This window comes from Stenella coeruleoalba (assembly GCF_951394435.1).
Source record: "Stenella coeruleoalba genome assembly, chromosome: 18".
NCBI lineage: Eukaryota > Metazoa > Chordata > Mammalia > Artiodactyla > Delphinidae > Stenella > Stenella coeruleoalba.
Genome location: NC_137164.1, coordinates 76,250,415 through 76,269,612, shown reverse-complemented (window position 1 = coordinate 76,269,612; position 19,198 = coordinate 76,250,415). Strand labels below are relative to the sequence as shown.

The following is a 19,198-nucleotide window of genomic DNA, read 5'->3' as shown; positions in this document are numbered from 1 at the left end:
AGTTGTGGCTTGACTTTTCATTTCCTGAAAGGCTTTTTTTTTTTTTCATAGTAAAGAGCTTTATTGTGACTGTTCTTGACATTAAAAAAAAAATTTTATTGAAGTATAGTTGCTTCACAGTGTTGTGTTAATTTCTTCTGTACAGCAAAGTGACTCAGTTATACATTTATATATATGTATATGTATTCTTTTTCATATTCTTTTCCATGATGGTTTGTCCCAGGATATTAATATAGCCCCCTGTGCTATACAGTAGGTCCTTATTGTTTGTCCATCCTATATATAATAGTCTGCATCTGCTAATCCCGAACTCCCATTCCTTTCCTCCCCTCCCCCGTTCCCCCCCACCCAAAAAGGCATTTTTGAAAAACAGAAATTCTTAACTTTGATGAGGCCAAATTTATCAATTCTTTCCTTTACATTTGTGCTTTTGATGATGTACCTAAAGCAATCTTCGCCTAACCCAAGATCAAGAAGATTTTATCTTATGTCTTCTTCATGAAGTTTTATAATTTACTATTTTACACTTAGATGTGTGTATATATATATATATATATATATTTTTTTTTTTTTGCAGTACGCGGGCCTCTCACTGTTGTGGCCTCCCCCGTTGTGGAGCACAGGCTCCAGATGCGCAGGCCCAGCAGCCATGGCTCACAGGCCTAGTTGCTCTGTGGCATGCGGGATCTTCCTGGACCGGGCACGAACCCGCGTCCCCTACATCGGCAGGCAGACTCTCAACCACTGCGCCACCAGGGAAGTCCAGATGTGCATCTATTTTGAGTTCATCTTTGCAATGTGAGGTATGGATTGAGTTCCCTTTTTGCATATGGATATCCAATTTTTCTAGCACCGTGTTCTAAGTATCCTTTCTCCACCGAATTGCCTTTGCACCTTTGTCAAAAATCAATTATCAGTGTATGTGTGGGTCTATTTCTGCACTCTCTATTCTGTTCAATGTATTTATCTGTCTACCTGTTCACCAAAACCATACTGTTTTGATCACTGTAGCTTTGTAATTAGTCTTGAAATCAGGTAGTGTTAGGCCTCCAACTTTGGTCCTCTTTCTCAGTTTTTTGGTGTCTTCTAGGTCTTTGCACTATGAATGCAGATTCATGGAAATCATCTTGTCAATCACTACCAAAAAAAAAACCCTGCTCAAGTTTTGATTGGTATCATATTGAATCTTCAGATCAATTTGGGGAGAACTGACATCTTAGGAACAGTCCCTCTTCTGACTCACAAACATGGCATATCTTTCATATTATTTAGGTCTTTTAAAATTTCTCTCATCTATATTTTATAATTTTCGGTTGTCAGGTTTAACCCTAAATATTTCATATTATATGTTGCTATTGTAAATAGTGTTTTTGGTGTCGATTTCCGTGTTACATTCGAGCACACAGCAATCCCATATATTTTTGCATATTGATCTGGTATTCTGTAGACTCACTAAACTCACTGATTAGTTCCAACAGCTGTTTTTATAGATTCCATTGGAATCTCAGTGAAAGAAGCCAGACTCAAAGGAATCTGCACTGGACTATTCCATTTATATAAAACCCTAGAAAATATAAACTAATGTACAGCAACAGAGCATCAGTGGGGGTTCAGAGGAGCGGGAGAAGCGTTACAAAGGGGAAACTTTGGGGGGCCATGGATACATTAATTCTTTTCATTGCGCTGATGGTTTCCCATTTCTATACATATGTCAAACCTTATCAAGGCACACACTTTATATATGTACAATTTATTATATATCGATCAAGCCCAAAAAAATTTGTTTAAAAAAAATCCTTTGATAAGTTGGAGCAAAGTTTTCCACGGATCCAAACACTGGAGTTACAGGGTGAGAACGGAGGGCTTGGGAGGGAAGCAAGGCCACCCAGGCTGTCGCTTTCTCACGGGTTCCAAGAGAAGGGGCTGTGAGAACTGCTCAACTCTGAACCGGTGCTGGAGGGATACCTGGGCAGGTAAGGGGGAGCAGGGGGGTTGTGACCATGTGCAGGCTTGGGATCAACTCACGGATGGAGACTCTCTTCCTGACTGTCCTGTCCTGTACTGAAAGGACTTGAGTCATGACAAAGGAGACATTCTCCAAGAAATTTACAGATAATTCACATAATGAGGACGGGCAGCTCAAATTCTGGTTGCAGAGCCGTGGTTCAGAATCATTTCAATATACAAGGATGATAATCCAAAATTCAGGAGATCAAGTTCGTTAAAAATAAACATAAAATACTGATGTTAGGTTTAAAAATCTACCCCATGTGTTCAGCCCAGGTAACATCTTACTTGATAGAAGTTCTCATCAAACAGACCTCGTTAGGCTTGCTGACCAAAAGTCAAAGACCAGTAAAGACTACAGAAATTACAGGATGCTCTGGGCTAAGAGAAGCACAGACCATGAACCACGGCTCAGACAAGCCTTCTCTCCTTTCCCACGTCTGGAGCAGGGCGTCCATCCAGGCCCCAAATTTTAGGAGAAACGTGGGCAAGAGGGAGACATCTGAAGGGGTGCCACTGTCGAAACATCTTGGTGTGTGTATAAATACGAGCTGAAGGAGCCCCACACGTTTAACCTGGAAATGGGGCAGCTCAGACAGCCGGTGGTGGCTTCACATACGTGTGCTCCTATGTATGAGACCAGACTGGACCCGAGAAAATCAGGGCAACAGAATGGCCAGCAGGTGGGAGATAGAGGAGGAAAGAGCTCTGGAGACCACAGGGAGTGCCTTGTCCCCAGAGCCGTCCAGACTCCCTTGTCCCTTGTCCACTGATGGAGGACTGCCCAGCCCGTGAGTCTGCACCAGCGTTTTCTAAGACCCTTTCTGGCTCTGAGAGCCCATGACATAAGGAGCTCAGAGGGAAAAGGAAACAGGATGGTTTTAAGGGATGTACATCAGGGTCCACAGTCACAGGGCTGATTTCGATAGAAACCCCGCAGCCTCTGCTCACAAAGAACTTCCTCTCACCATTAGCTTTTCCGCGACTGCAAATGTGGTTCTTCAGAGGGATGACAGAGTTCCCAGAGAACTCTCCCCACACTGCCCCAAGGAGACTCAGCAAAGGCCAGGTCTGCTGATTCAAGTGACAGCGTGTGCTGTAACTTGCAGTCCTCACCGGTGTCCCGCAGGTTCTTACCTCCCAAACCCAGGCCCATGCCTGGCTCCTGGCAGCTCAAGAAAGATTTGCAGGGTGACTCCCCAGCAGCCCGTGTTGGGGAGGACCATGGCTGGAGAAGAGACACTGCTTCTTCCAGACTGTGCCCTAGAACATTCCCTGGGGAAAATCCAGTCCCACGTCCTTCAAGGTCAGAACCCTACAGTTCCTGGCTACCACATAAGACAGCTGATGTCAGGTACGTATTGACCTTTGGAGAAACTTCTGCACATCTAAAGGTCAAACAGGGAGTAACAGATTGGCAAGCGGCTCCTGGGCTGTTGAATGCTGAGACATAAAGCATTCTGGAACTGATGCCCAGAGAGAACAAAGCCTGAATGTGTGCTGTTGGTTTTTATGCCAGAAAATACAGGATCCAAGCGGCCTCTGGATCTGTTGCGGGGTGTCTGCTGGCAGAACCTTTGTTGTTTCTGACACAACAATAGGGAGAGTTCTTTCTGTTTGCACACGGGTTAGTTAGTGTCTGGGCTGGAAGCAGAATGCACAAAAGAAGTCCTCTGTCTTTTCGAGACAAATGACTCGGATATTACGGAGATGCAGAGAGAAATTCAATTAGTTCTTCTGGGCCGTGGAGAGCCGTCCCCTCTTTCAGATCCAACCCCCAGATTAACAAAGAAGAAGGTGAGCAGAGCTGACGCACCTGCACTGACAGAGGTGTCCCGAGGAACCGGCCCACCTCCCACCCGGTCAGGCGGACCCCTTCCGGGTGGTCCACACCACAGGCCTGGGCGTCCCACCCACCGTGAATCCCACTCCCAAATTTATCTGGGGTCTGGCTCCAGAAGAACTGAAAGAATTATAATAAAAATAACAACAGATGATTCTTGGAGCCCTTACTGTCAGGCACTGGACATGGTGTGTGTTGTGGGCAGTTTGTTTGTATTTGTGTGTGTGTGTGCATCTGTGTGTGTGTGTGTGTGCATCTGTGTGTATGTGCGTTTGCGTGCATCTGTGTGTATATGTGCGTGTGTGTGTGTATATGTGCATGTGTGTTTGTATATGAAAGTTTCTATGCGTGTAGTCTACGTTTGCATGTGTGTGTGCGTTTGCGTGGGTAGATGTGTTTGCATGTACATGTTTATATGTAATTGTGTGCGTGTGTATCTGTGTTTGTGCTTGTTTGTGTATGACAGTTTTTGTGTGTGTGTATTTGTGTGTATGTCTGGGTTTGCACATGTGTTTTGTGTGTGTGTGAAAACATTTGGTCACTTTGGTTAGAGAAACATCTGAGGAGCGGCGTTTGTTTGCAGGAAGGTCAGGCACTTGCAGGAATAAAGGTGTCTGCGGTGGGGAAGTCCCACCTGGGGTGTGACGAATGGGGGCAGCTCCGGCCTCAGAGGCATCCACCTGGTGGAGGCCGTGGGCTGCCAAGTGCACCTCTGCCTGGTCTCTCTTCTCTCAAAGCGATGTCATCCTCCCAGTTCACATGTGATGTAACAGATACACGTCTACAATACATTGTCCAGGATGAGGCAAAGACCCCCTAAGTATCCAGGTTACCAGCCCAGGACCCCTCAAAGGTCCCCAGATATTTCTTAGGTTGTCTTAAAAGCCAGATGCCCACACACACCTCAGTCCCAGCCTCTGAGGGGAGCATGTCCTGGGGATCTGTCTGTGACCGAGGTCAGCACCAGTAGAAACCCAGCCTGTCTGCTGCCCTGAGGCACCTCGTCTGCCCTCGAAAGAGTCCTTAAACCCAGACGGCTGGGGACAGAGGGACAGTCTCTCTATGGAGACAGCGGTGATGGAGATGGTGGGGACAGAGAGACGGTTCTCTCGGTCTGGTTCTCTACAGAGCCCTCACTGATGCGCTAGTAATCACCTGAGCATTCCAGACCAAGGTGGAGGATGTATTTTGTCTCCCAAGACCCTATTAAACTGAATGCAGAGGAGAAGTATAAATTTACAATAACAATGAGAAAGGAAGCAAAGCCATGAAGAACTGTGAGATTTCAACAAACTTTAGGACCGTGGAAAGTGAGGCAGTCACTCTGCCTAAGAGATCAGCAGAGAAGGTGTGGGCCCAGAGGCGCCAGGCTTGAAGGAGAACATGGGTGAGACCTGGGGCCAACGTGAGGATGAACGGGAAGCCTGTGAAGGGACTGCCCCCCCTTCCCCAGCTCCACACAGAGCACAAACCACGGCCAGGTGTTTGCCCGCCACACTTCCCTTTAAAGAAAGTAAACGTGAACCACGGAACATTTCCATGTTCTGCCTCTTAGTGGCCTCCCAGCTCAATGACGGTCCCCTCACCAGTAGGTCAAGTCCACCAGTCGGCAAAACCCAACCACTCAGAGCTCCCGTGGAGTTTCGCGCTTCCTTCTTAAGTACGCATAGACACCCCTAGATCACCAAATATTTGAGGAGATCCAGCCACACCAAAGATAAAGTACTAGACAAAGACAAAGGAAAACAAGATATTAGAGGATACAGATCATTCAGGAAAAAAAAATAGTACTTAAAAAATTTTCTATTTTTAAAAAGATTCAGTATAAGACTGTGCCCATGGAGGGGGGAGGGGGAGGGAAATGGATGTTATAAGGAAAATACTGAACAGTAGGAAAGAGCCTTTAAAAGTGAAAACAAAAGCAAATTTAAAAGAAAAAATTTAATATAGAAAGTCAAGGAGAAAAAATTTTGGAATTCTTCTAGAAAATAGAGCAATAGGATATAGAAAAAAGAATTATAACTAGAAAGCTAAAGAAAAAAATGAGGATTAACCCACATTACACAAATAGATCCAGAAAGGAAGGCTATGGAAAATCGTCCAAGAAATAATAAAAGAAAATATCTCAGAACATTTCAGAAAGAACATTCCCCCACCAAATACCAGCAGAATGAGAGTAAAATGTCAGAATGTCGAAGATAAAGAAAAGATCCTAAAAACATCCAGGAAAAAAGCACAGATTCCCCACTGTTTCTTTCTGCTTCCCATTATCTTATAATCACCAAATACCGGAAGACAATGGAGCCAAAATTGTCAACCATGGTATGTTTCCTTCAAACTAGGTTTGACTATCTAGCTAAGCTACAATCAAATGGGAATATACATGTAAATACAAAGAAACTTTACCTTGGATGTACCCTTTTTTTAAAATGCAAACAAACTGGGAATATATTCCAGAAAAACAAAGGAGTAAACCAAGGTACAAAATCTGGTTATGCTCATTAATTTTTATTTTCCTCCCTCTCCCTCCCAAGAATGTTCTTCCATTGTTAGACTGTTTGGGTTTTGGTGGGTGGGTGGTATTTGTAAAACCAAATCCAAGGGAGAAACAGAAGGAAAAAAGATGTGAAGGTTAGGAATGAAAAAATGAATTTTTAAATAATTTAAAAGAGATACTGCAGAAGCTGATGGAAAGAGGAAAGCAGATGGGAGAAGAAAGGGGGATTTTTAAGAATTGCTGTTGTCTATATAGCCTCAACGTGGTATTTGAGAAGTCTAAGTAGGAACTTCGGTTATTTTCAAATGAATTTTTCATTGGTGGGATGCCTTCCTTGAACCTCAAGTCTTCTATGAGACTGGACTGCTTGGGTCATGTTTTCATTGGGTTATAAATTAACAACAGTAATTTCAGTCTCAAACCACAGATCATATAATTAAAGGAAATATGATGTGGAAAGTCAGGGAAGGGGACCTATGATATAGGTGAAATCAAGACATAACATTTGATTCTTTTAATCAGAAAAAATGCAGATTTACAGGAGGAGTTTTAGAAAAGCTGAAAGGTAAAAATAGTTGCAGATATATACGTGCTGAATAACAGAAGATAAAAATAAAAGGATTTTTAAAGTAATAGTAAAAAAAAAAAAGCATTAAAAACTCTTAAAACAAAAGCAGTAGAGAGCTTTTCATCTTGTTCTGTGCTCTGGAATAGCTTGTGTAGCATCATCATTGAATGTTTCTTAAAATAGGATATCTTCTCAGCAAAGCTGATGATTCCACCCTTGAAATCCACTCTTCTAACCGATGCCATGATACTTCAAGTTGAAATAGCAAGTATCCATGTTAAACATTGAACATCGTATTATTATTTTCAGATATTAGGATGCTTACAGGCTAAGTAAATCCAAGAGAGTCAACAGCAGCGACTACAACAATAAAACTACCTTAACTAGTAAGGACTTCATAAAATACCCAGACTCAGAACAAACCTACCAAAGCTATGCGCTCTCCTAAGGCCACTCCGCCTCGCATTTCTAATTCTTCGGCGTTCTTGTATTCTCTCATTTTACCTCTTTTCAGTTCAGTTGCATGACGTTATGATCATGATAATAATAATAATAACCACCATTCATCAAGTGCTTACCATGTTCCAGGAAAATATGCGATAAATCATATATATCATGATTGTATATCATATACATTTATTTTATATATGTATATATATATATATATATATATATATATATTTTTTTTTTTTTTTGGCCACGTGGCTTGCAGGACCTTAGTTCCTTGATCAGGGATCAAATCTGTGCCCCCTGCAGTGGAAGCACGGAGTCCTAACCACTGGACCGCCAGGGAAGTCCCACCCAGGTGACTCACATATAATCTTAATAACGTTCCATAAAACGTTATCTCCGGCCGGTGGATTAGAATATACTGAAGTTTAGCCAAGCCGAATGTTTCACACGAATTTGTGTTTATGGAGAAGGAAAAGCCTGGATTTTCGGTCCACGTTCCCCTGGATACAAAGTCTATGTCCTTACCGCATGTCCCTCTCCCAGGTGTGTTCCTCTCCCAGGTGTGTGTACAGGTGAATGTCTGCCTCGGTGGTGAGCTGGGCCTTCAGCGCAGCCTTCTCGGGCTCATCAGTAATTACCGGCAGAAAGTGTGTTTGTGAGAAGCGGCAAAGGACGCACCTCCGCAGGAAGGCTAAGTCCTAGGACCTGCCCCTGCCCCTGTGAATCTGAGTTCATGGGTCCACCAAGGTCAGGCACGAGCAGGGATGCTGTCTCGTCCTCCTGGAAGCAGCTTCACCAGCACCTGCTCAACATTCTGAAGAGACTGAAATGCATGCTGCCGCCTCCCTGATCTCTAATTCAGCGTCTTTCTGACGCTGATCAGCAATATTTACTCAGAACGTTTTTCCACTCATTTATTTTTGTCCTCACCCAGCTGACATTCTATTTTTCACTCGTTTTATTTAGTGTCTCTCACATTGTATCGTTGTCTCTAGCTGTCATGCCCGTTTTAGCTGGAGACGCTCTACCCTTTGCTCTGTTTAGAAGCTGCTCCTGGCCCATCGCCAGCGGGTTTCGTTTAAGATCGGCGTTCACATCGGCCATCACTACCGACTACGGGAATGGCCTCTGAGCGTCCAGGGCCGAATCTTTCACGGGCACAGGGAGAGGCAAGGCATGCGGCCGAGAGTGGGAGGAGGCCAGGGCCTCCCTTAATGACTCTAACTGGACTAACTGGAGGCTGCAGCTCCTCCCTCACCTCGTCCTCTTGTGCCCCTGACGGATGTCCTGAGAAGGACACAGTCACTTCGTGGTCATCCTACCCAGCGTGCATGGCTGGAATCTGGTGAGGAGGAAACGCCAGACAACCCAAACTGAGGGACGTTCTGCAAAGTAACCGGCCTGTCCTCTTCAAAAAGATCAAGAAAGACAAAACGTGCGAAGCCCTGTTAGAGAGCTGCAGAGATGGTCCTGCGTGAGGAAAGAAGTATCTCTACAGAGGAGAAGATTGAGACAAAGGACAGAATGTGACCATGTGCTACTGACAGGCAGTACTGCTGATCAGAGTTAAACGTGTTGATTGTGACGATTACACCGTAACCAGGACACGCGTGACCCAGATGCACACAGAGAGGAGAACCCCAATGTGCAGGCAGACAGAGAGCTTATCGGCCACACCAGAAGCTGGGGGTGGGCGGGGCAGAGTCTCTCACAGCCTCAGAAGGGACCAACCTGCTGGCGCCTTGATCGCGAGCATGCTGCCTCCTGCACGTGGGATGTAAGTGTTTGGCGTGTGTCTAGCGGCCTGAGCGGGCCGACAGGGATGTGTTAGGGGCTTGGTTTCTGTCCCGAGTGAAACGGCGGGGAGGGCGCCGGTCAGTTTCAAGCACAGGAGGGCTGTGAGCTGAGTGACTTTCTAAAGGGATCTCTGGCTTCGGTGGAAATCAGAGACTTCAGGAGGAAGAGGCAAAGAGGAGGCCAGCGAGCAGGCTGGTCACTCAGGAGAGAGAGAATGGGGGCTTCTGGCAGGCGGAGGGTGGGGTCCCAGCAACATGGAACTGTGGGCTCCGAGGGATGAGAGGACAGAGGAACAGCCCCTCTTCCCCAACCAAAGGTGCCACCCTGGCGGCCTCGCCCTGGGGACCCCGGCTTTGCCTGCAGGGCCGGAGGTAAAACAAGCAGGTCGTTCAGAAGACTGAACACGTTTATCCGCACTTTCCTCCAAGGCGCTCGCGGCCCAGCTGACAAGCCGAGTCAGTAGGAAGGGGGCGCAGTCAGGGCTCTCCCTGCGGGAAACAGGGTAGATGTGGGGAGGCAGGTTCTCAGAAGCCCGTTCCGCACACAGATCGAGCCGCAGCCCACTTGGAAGCCCCAGAAAGCGCTTGTTCATGAAGGAAGCCGAGCTAAGGCCAAGTCTCTCCAGCGACCTCTTGCTAAACATCAAAGTCCAGAAACAGGACTGCATGATCTCTAAGCTCAGGGAAAGAACCAGAGCCCAGCAAAGTGCCTGCCCCCCACCCCCCGGTGGGAAGGAGATCGAGTACTGGAAGAGAGGAAAACAGAATTTCCATGCAGAGAGAACACTTTTCTCCTGAACAACTTACCATCGACATGGGGAAGTGCAATTTAGGGAAACATGAACAAATGGAGAAATTGTTTATGATTGGTGGTTAATAGAAGCTGATTACGCTAATGGCAGAGGGGCCCCGGATCACCCTTAATGCCTCTAATTGTGTTCACGAGGCTGCAGCTCCTTCCGCACAGAGCGGGGTGCTCGCCGGGGGCACAGATCCCATTGCTGGGGCTCCACCCCAAGGACGAGGATGGAGGAGTGATGCGGTCACTGACCGTGATTGTAGCCAGGACTTGGGCCTGGGGTCTGCGGGAGCAAACGGTCAGCCCGGGCAGAACGCGCGACCCTGCTTATGGCCACAGCCCAGAGCCCCACGCGCGATGCCGTGGAGCAGGGGTTGTCTAAACAGACCCAGCAGCCTCCCAGACAGGTGGTGGGCCAGAGGGGCTGGGCCCGCGGCTGAGCTGGGTTTCTCAGTACGTCAACATGGGTGGTTCAATGGACTGAAGTTTGCAGGCCCCCCCGTTACAGGGACTTACACAGGCCCATCTGCATGGATTACCGACACTCTGCCACCCTCGCATGCCCACCTTGCCACCCCACCCCACAGAGCCAGGGCTGCAATTATTACCACCGATAGTCGAGGGACAGGAGCCCCAGCCAGTGTCTCAGGGCTGGTCGGTGCCTGGGCAGGATGCCCGGCACCTTGGCCGCTAAGTCTCCCACCAGAGAGCAAGTGCTGAGCTCCTGCTCCCGTCTTCTGTCCTGTTGACACAGGGGTTGCCCCACCCTGAATCAGGGGACTGGAGGGGCATGGGGCTCTGTGTGCCCAGAGTGTCCTGTCCCAGGACACAGTGGTGCAGCTGTGATTATAGGTTTTCCGTCTGCGGGAAACAGGAGGATACAGACTTGGGGACAGGGAGAGGGAGGGGGGCAGGAAGTGGGGGGAGGGGAGGGGAGGAAGGAGGGAGGGGGAGGTGGGAGGGAGGGGGAGGTGGGAGGGGAGGGGAGGGGGAGGGGAGGGGAGGGGGAGGGGAGGGGAGGGGAGGGGAGGGGGAGGGGAGGGGAGGGGAGGGGAGGGGAGGGGGAGGGGAGGGGAGGGGAGGGGAGGGGGAGGGGAGGGGAGGGGGAGGGGAGGGGAGGGGGAGGGGGAGGGAGGGGGAGGGGAGGGGAGGGGAGGGGGAGGGGAGGGGGAGGGGAGGGGAGGGGAGGGGAGGGGAGGGGGAGGGGAGGGGAGGGGAGGGGAGGGGAGGGGAGGGGAGGGGAGGGGGGTCGAGACGGCCGATGGGATCCAGCAGGAGCATGGCAGCACCTTCTGTTCATGTCCTTGAGATGAACTGGGCATTGTCTAGACCCCAAATCTCAGAACCTTCCCTGAAGGTATCCAGTGGGCAGTGGGGATAAGGTCTGAAGTTCAGTGAAGAGGTGACTCTATGGCTAAAGATTCCCGGTGAACTTGGGGACACACTGTAGTGGACAGCTTGGGAATGCAAAGCACAAACTAGAGAAGGCCAAGGTCGGAACTTAGAAGAGACTGCTGCCATGAACCAGCCTCAGAGGCCAACCAACCCACCCGCCCTTTGCCTTTGCTCCCCATTAACAATATGGATCCTTACATATGCAATAACATATAAGGGATCTTTTTCCTGATCAAATCCCAGATTTTGAAAAGAATGTTATTGGGAGCAAGGAATATTATGATCTTTAAAATGAGAACTTGTGAAATCTGGGATTGCACCAGATAAAAAGTCAGTGGACTGTAATGGTTATAACCTCCCCCCTCAGATCCCTGGAAAGACAAAACAAAGACTTCCGAGCCAACAGGGAGAGACACACAGTATTAGGAAAGTCACAGCTTGGATCACCAAGGGTCTCCTTGCAGCCATGACCAGTGGCCTCTTTGCAGACCTGACTGGCTCCCGACAGCAGTTGGCACAATCAAAAGTCCTCTGCTCTCTGGGTGCCCCTCCTTCGTCTCTCTGACAAGACCCATCTGTGTCTGCAGCAGTCTCCTCACTAAACTTCTGCCTCCAGCCTGGCAGCTCCGTTCCCCACCTCCCCATCCAACAGTCCATCAACATCCATCAATCTATCCATCATCCATCCATCCACCATCCATCCATTCATCCATCCATCCACCATCCATCCATCCATCCATCACCCATCCATTCACCATCCATCCATCATCCATCCATCCACCATCCATCCATTCATCCATCCACCATCCATCAAACCATCCATCAATCCATCACCCAACCATCCATCATCCATCCATCCATCCACCATCCATTCATCCATTCACCATCCATCCACCATCCATCTATCCACCATCCAGCCACCCACCTATCCCCACCCACCCATCCATCGTACATCTATCCATCTATCCACCTATCTACTTATCCAGCCATCATCCATCATCCGTCCATCCATCCAACTATCATTGATCTATAAATCATTTATTCATCCATCCACCCATTCATTTGTCTGGTGGTCATACCATAGTCAATGTGCTCCATCTAAAGAGGGAATGTGTATCTTTTCCTGCAGTGTCTATTCACTGGTCTGAGATGATATACCAACTTCTCAAAGTGACAGACAAGGTCCTTCATGGTGGGTCCTTGTTTGCTGTCCTCCTCTCCTGAAGTCCGTCTTCCTTTGCTCTCCAAGCTCTGCATGAGAAGTTCACCTCATTCCCAAGCAGGTCGGGCTCCAGGTCCCTCACCTCTGAGTGAGTCATGGGCATGACCTGTTCAAAGGTTCTGCCTCATGAGACAGACCTGACCAACCGAGCCCTTTCCAGTCAGCTTGTGGTCTTAGCTGAGTTGTGACTTTCTTCAAAAGGATTTCCAAGACTCCCCACCCACCCTGCAGCTGGGGGCATAATAATAATAACAGTGTCTACCTCAGAGAAGTATTGTGAGCATTAAATGAGATTACGCAAGTCAAGCGCTCAACACAGGGCCTGGCTAAGACTGTCCCAAACCCAGCAGCCATCATAATGGTCCTTTGCGTCCCTCCGTGAAAACAATACCCCCTGGATGAAGCCTTTCCCAACTCCCAAGCTGGGTCTCCAGGGTGTCTGTCCATACCCCTCCCTAGAGCCTATCACACGTTTCATCTGTGTGTCTCCCCCCCCCAAGGAGCTGAGCCCTTCAGGAACAGGTGCTGGCACAGCCCCCATCTGGACTCAGGCACCCAGGTAGGTATTCACTGTTGAATGTCCATGGGTGTATTGTTATCAACTTGATGAGGGGGAAACAGGCTTGGAGAAGTTAAGGATTAAATACAATTCACTCTTCAACCAACTCCAGTGCACAGTGCACTTCCTATGGGTAGTACCACAATCAGAAAGAGTAAAGGGGTATTCCAGGTCCAAAGGATGCATGTGCCAAGTCCAGAACCATGAAAGATGTGGAGCTTGGGGTGACCGGAGCGAGGGCGTGTGGATCATCGGAGCAGAGGGAGGCAGGTCAGGACTAGCTGGGGTTCTGCTTGAAAGGCCAGGACGCTGGGGTCTGGGGTTTACCTTACACACACAGCCAGGGCCAGCACGGAACTTCAGCAGGAACGTGAGGCAGGCGGACAGGAGAGGGGCATTTGCAGAGGAGGTCCTGGGTGAGGAGCCGGGCAGGGCTGATGTCAGGTTGACAGACACACAGAGGCCGTGGGGACGTGCCAGTGAGGACAAAGCTTTGAGCATGCAGGGTTTGTGGAGCCGGGAGACGTCCAAGAGGTGGTGACTAGCAGGTTATCGGACATGAGGTCTGGGCCTCAAGGAAGGTGTGTGGCTTGTACACGTCTCGGGAGCCATCGGGGCACAAGGTACCTGGAGAAAGGACGAAAATCCTCCAGGAAGGTGGTGTGGAGCAGGACGAGAAAAGAGACAGGCCCCAAATACCATGTGGGAGGTGGGGCTCATGCAGGGAACACACACAACGCGGCATAAGGGGTCAGTCAATAAATAAGAGAGGGACTTCCCTGGTGGCGCAGTGGTTAAGAATCCGTCTGCCAATGCAGGGGACATGGGTTCGAGCCCTTGTCCAGGAAGATCCCACATGCCACGGAGCAACTAAACCCATGCGCCACAACTATTGAGCCCGCGAACCACAACTACTGAGCCTGTGTGCCACAACTACTGAAGCCCACGTGCCTAGAGCCTGTGCTCTGCAACAAGAGAAACCATCACAATGAGAAGCCTGCGCACTTCAATGAAGAGTAGCCCCTGCTCGCCGCAACTAGAGAAAGCCCGTGCACAGCAACAAAGACCCAACGCAGCCAAAAATCAATCAATCAATAAAAACAAAGCAAATTTATTCAGCAAAATAAACTTCATAGTAAAACTACCTACAAAAAAATAATAAAATAAATAAATAAGAGAGAGGGAGGTAGGGAGGGAGGGAAGGAGGGAGGGAGGGAGGGAAGAAGGGAGGGAGGGAGGGGAACTTTAAGGTCAGATGGAAGATGTCCTTGAACGTTAAACTAAGGAAGCTGGACCACTTTTAATGAACTCCCTAAACCTTATTTATGTAACTCCATACATCTAAGCTCTGTTTGTTCCAATAACCAACAGTGTGTGAGAGCAAACGAACCCATGCAACCTTCCACAGTGTAGTTTAGGTGTTTAAGTTCAAGTTCGTGGAGCGATAGCACACACACAGTCACAAGGCTCAGGGTCTCCCCATTAGTTTCTTGATGAGCCTTAGTCGCTTTCCTGATGGTGTCACACGGCACCATCCAAAGTCACACTTGTGGAGAGGAGAGAGGGGACAAAGAAAGGCAGTTCCTGTGCCAGACACCTTTTTTACATAAAGCTTCATCCAGGGAACACGATAAAGAGAACGCCTGTATGGACTTTTTCTGACAATTCCCAAGCAGAACTCAGCTGAACCACCTGACTCCTGTGTGAAGTTGAGATGTGTGGCATCACCACTGGAGAGGGTTCGGATGAACCGTCTCTGTCCTGGACCTCCTGGGGCTCCGCTTGCACCTGCCCCAAACCACGCCCCCCCACCCCAGAACTGAGGCCGCCCTGCAGGCTGGTCTCCACCACCTCTTTGTTAATGCATTTTACTGCAACGCCCGAATGTCAGGACAATTTGCTTCCATGGCTAAGTTCACATCTCTTTTCAAGACTCACTTTAATAATTAATGAGACTGAAAATATGATTTCCATCTCCCTTGAAGATTTCCCTTTGTGTGCAGTCTCACATTCTAACATGACTACAGGAAAAGATTTCCTAAAGTCTCACAAGGACATTTAAGATTCAAGTTGTAGTAAATTGTCTATGAGAAACAAACAAAAGAGTGTGTTCAGACTTAACAGTGGTGGTTCTAAACTATTTAAGTATATAAGAGTGCCTGAGGCATAAACACAAGTCAATCACAGAAACCTCTCCTCCACTGGAGGCGACTTGTAGGGGGTCCTCCATAAAGGTAGGAGAATGGATCTTTTCAAGCCTATTGGAAGTGGTTGATTTTCTAGTAACAGCTGTCATTCAGCTGACACTTTCTGTGTTCAATCCTGTTACATGACTTCCTTCAGTCAGGCCAGGGGGTCATAACATTTTCATCCAGCAACGTTTTGTTGAACATCTGCTGTGTACCAGGTACTAATCCAGGTGGGACAGATTTAAAGATGATTTAAAGTCAGTCTCTCATGTTGCTAACAGTCTACTTGGGAAGACTTCACGGGAGCAGGTGAGGAAAGTCTGGCGAGATGCATGGCCTAACAGGGGTCAGTACCAAAAAGCAGTCAAATGTTTGGGGGGAGGGCAGACAGGGGGCGACCTCCACTGCGTCACAGAATGGAAAAGCTTGGCTTGGCCTGGAAGTGGCCATGCTGATCAGTAGCTATTCACAGGCAGATGGGGAGAGGTGTCGTGGACAGCACCCTAAGGGGAAGAAGAAGTTAGCAGAAGGGGTATCTTACCTGGGGAGTCACTGGTGTTGTAAGGCAGACAGAGCCTTTGAGTGAAAGAGCCTAGAGGTGGGGTCGGAATGGCCAGTGTCAATAAATATAAATAAATTGGGGAAATAAGAAAGCTCTTCCTGAGTTTTGGGCTTTTGAGCACAAGCCACCCATTCTCCTTGCTTGGTCCTGCCATAACCTTTCTCTGCTCCAAAAAAGAAAAAGGAAAAGAAAGCTCTTCCTTACAGCAGAATGCCTGTGTCTGTCTCTATATAATATGATATTCCATTATATTATGTTCTGTTATGTTGTGTTATATCTTATCAATAATATCTAATAATAGATGTAGAAATAATAATAGAAGAAATGATGGGCTTAGAAAAGCACTAACAGATGCTAAAATCAGTGGACAGAGTTGAATGAGGAACAGAGTATTTCCACAGACTCAGTGTATGTCCCACAAATTACTAATTAATTAGGATAAAACGTCACTTTCCAGTAGAGACACCATCCTAACCACATGTGAGGTGACAAGGCCAACATGGTCAAGGTCGGAGCCCCCAACATCAGTGCCTCTGATGACACGTCAGGACACAACACTCTTTGGTGACAGCCCCGCCCCAGGTGCAGGGCCTGAATCCAGTCGCGCAGAAACACCGATCGATTCAAATAACAGCCCATCCTCTCCAAAAACGTCAAGGTCAAGACGACCAGGAAAGCTGAAGAGATGTTCCAGACAGAACATTAAAGAGACGTGACAGCTCAGTGTCATTCCTCATCCAGGACCAGACTCTGATGGGAAAAGAACACCCGAAAACGATGCTGTCGAGTCAATTGGTAACAAACGATATTGCCTGAGAATGAGACCAGCGGTTCCAGGACCCTCGCTGCGTGTCCGAATTCCCCCCGAGGGCTTGTCGAAGCTTCCTGCCCGGTCACCAGGGTTCCTGACTCAGAAGGGCTGAGGCAGGGCTGGGAGTCTGCATTTCTAACAGGGTCCCAGGATCTGCTGCTGGTCCAGGGACCCCACTTGGAGAGCCACCAGATTAATGATATACCAGGGTCCCTGTTAAATTTCCCAGTTTTGATAATTAAATCTTATGTATGTGAAAGAACGTCATGTTCTTAGTAAACACACACTATGGTGAAGGGTCTTGACTTAATCTCAATTTAAGTGGTTTGAAAAGTTGTGTGTGTGTGCATGTGTGTGTGCGCACATGCATGTGTGTCTGTGTGTGTGTGCATGTGTGTGTGTTTGCGTGTGTGTGGAGAAAGAGAGAAAATGATAAACAATGGAGCAAAAGGTAAATAACTGATGAACCTAGCTAAAGGGTATGTGGAAATTTATTGGACTATTCTTGCAGCTTTTCTTTAAGATTGAAATTATATCAAAATTAAAATTTGCCAAAAATATTTAAAAATGAAATATAATGCCTTCTGCAGGACTTACCAGCCGTGAAATCTGATTGCTATCTTTGGCTCCACTGACACGGATTTTAATGCCTGCAAGGGTGGTAGCAGAATTTTTGAGTATCTCACCAAGGCAGATAAAGCGCTCTGTGATGAGTGAGAACTTCAGCGAGTCTCTGAACCCCTCACTTTGTAAGCAAAGTTGGGTGTGTGCACACCATTTCCTGGAGAGAGGGTCATTAGCTTCTGAACCACTGGAGAAAAATATATAAGAATTATTGCACTACAGAAAAATATCATGCAATCTCAGCAAAAATAACCTTTCCTTGTGCTCCTAACTCGATTCAGCAAGACCTGGCTGGAAGGGCAGCTCACGGGGATCACCTTTTCCGGCTGGTGGGAGCCTGGGTCCTGCTGGTTGTTAAATATATAGAACACCCCCAGGTAGGGCGCCACTGTACACCAAGGAGAAAGCAAAGACTCCCCTTCCGTAGGTGAAAATCCAAACAGCTAAGCAAGCTTTCGGTGAATGACGAGTATACGAAACGTAGGGCAAGGACTCGCTGAACCGCGCGGAGTCGGGCAGGTCGCAGGGTTTGAGCACGTGACGTAGTTCAAGGTCCTCCCCAGGTGATCCCCGCGGTCCGGGGAAGGAACTGCCATCCACAGCCCTCACTCACGTGTCTTTAGGTGATGCACAGACCAGTCTATTCCACAATCACTTGGGAAAGAGGGAAGTCAGCGCCTAAAAGATTCTGCTGCTCCAATAACCTCTCCTTCCACACGCCCCACTCGGCATCACAAAGCCTCACAAATCACCCAGCCCGGCTCTAACCATCGAAAGAATCACACACACGGCTGCTCTCCTGCCGGTACCCAGGGCCGGGCACAGAGGGGGCTCCCAGGGGCTCCGTTTCCCTGACAGCCTGGGGCTGTCAGACACTTGGAGGGGATGGCTGGGGGCGCAGCTCTCAGTCGGGAGTGATTTCCACTTTACACCCGCCCCAGATCGTGACGTAACCCATTAATTACCTACCCTGTTATTTTGCTAGCCATAGAGAAGAGAAATCCTGCTATTTTTATATGAACAAACTACCTGGCCCCCATCCCCCGCGGCGAGGAAAATTCTGCACGTTCTCTCTGCTGCGGACATCAGAGGCACCTGGCGGGCCGAGAAATGATGTTATTAAACGTGGGCACATTTGTAGCAGGAACAGCTGCACGTCAAAATCCGGTACTAACGCTGGATGGAAATTAAAGGTGGTCGGTGAAGTCCGCAGCCACAGACCTGGCCGGGGGATCCATGTAGTTCTCTCTTGGGGTCGTTTACCTTCCCAGCAGAGGTGTGTGGGGCTTCCAGACGTCTTCCCATTGTACTTGGGGACACTTGAGGGCAGTGCCAAGTCCTCCCCGTCATGAGCAGCTCTGCCTTTCGACAAGTTAAAGACACCTTTCAAGTGCCGGTTAAGCCCGTTCGCGGTACCCACTGCAGGTTACGACACCGGTGGGTTTTCTTCCTCACTACACTTTTCTTCAGTTTCTTAGATAAAGAGAAAGTCTGGAGCTGAAAAACCCTTTTCCCCCCAAATGGCTCTTTCCTATAATGGTTGGGGTTACTTTTAGAAGAGTGTGATTTTAGGGCAGGCAAGGGGACCATTGGCTGGGACACGCCACGGTCCCTTCCATCGGAAAAGCCCGTGGCATCCTGGGACCCGCTGTCACACCTGATTCCTGCACCTGCCAACTTGGGGCCATGGGCAACTTCAGGATCTCCGTCTCCCCGTCCACGCGATGCAGGTGACAAAGCCCCACTTCACCACTTAGTGGTGGGATTAAAGGAGACAGCATTTAGCCAGTTGCCAGGGGCACGTTAACCTTTTAACTAGGCAGGACTGACCACGGCTCCCTCCATTCTTCCCCGACTGCAGCTGCACCTCTTT

General features: G+C 48.4%; 1 protein-coding gene across 1 annotated transcript in view; it reads right to left on the bottom strand.

Annotated features, from left to right (window-relative positions):
- ARHGEF7 (Rho guanine nucleotide exchange factor 7) overlaps positions 1-19,198 on the bottom strand; it is a 362,900-nt gene that overhangs the window by 159,148 nt on the left and 184,554 nt on the right. The window lies entirely within an intron of this gene.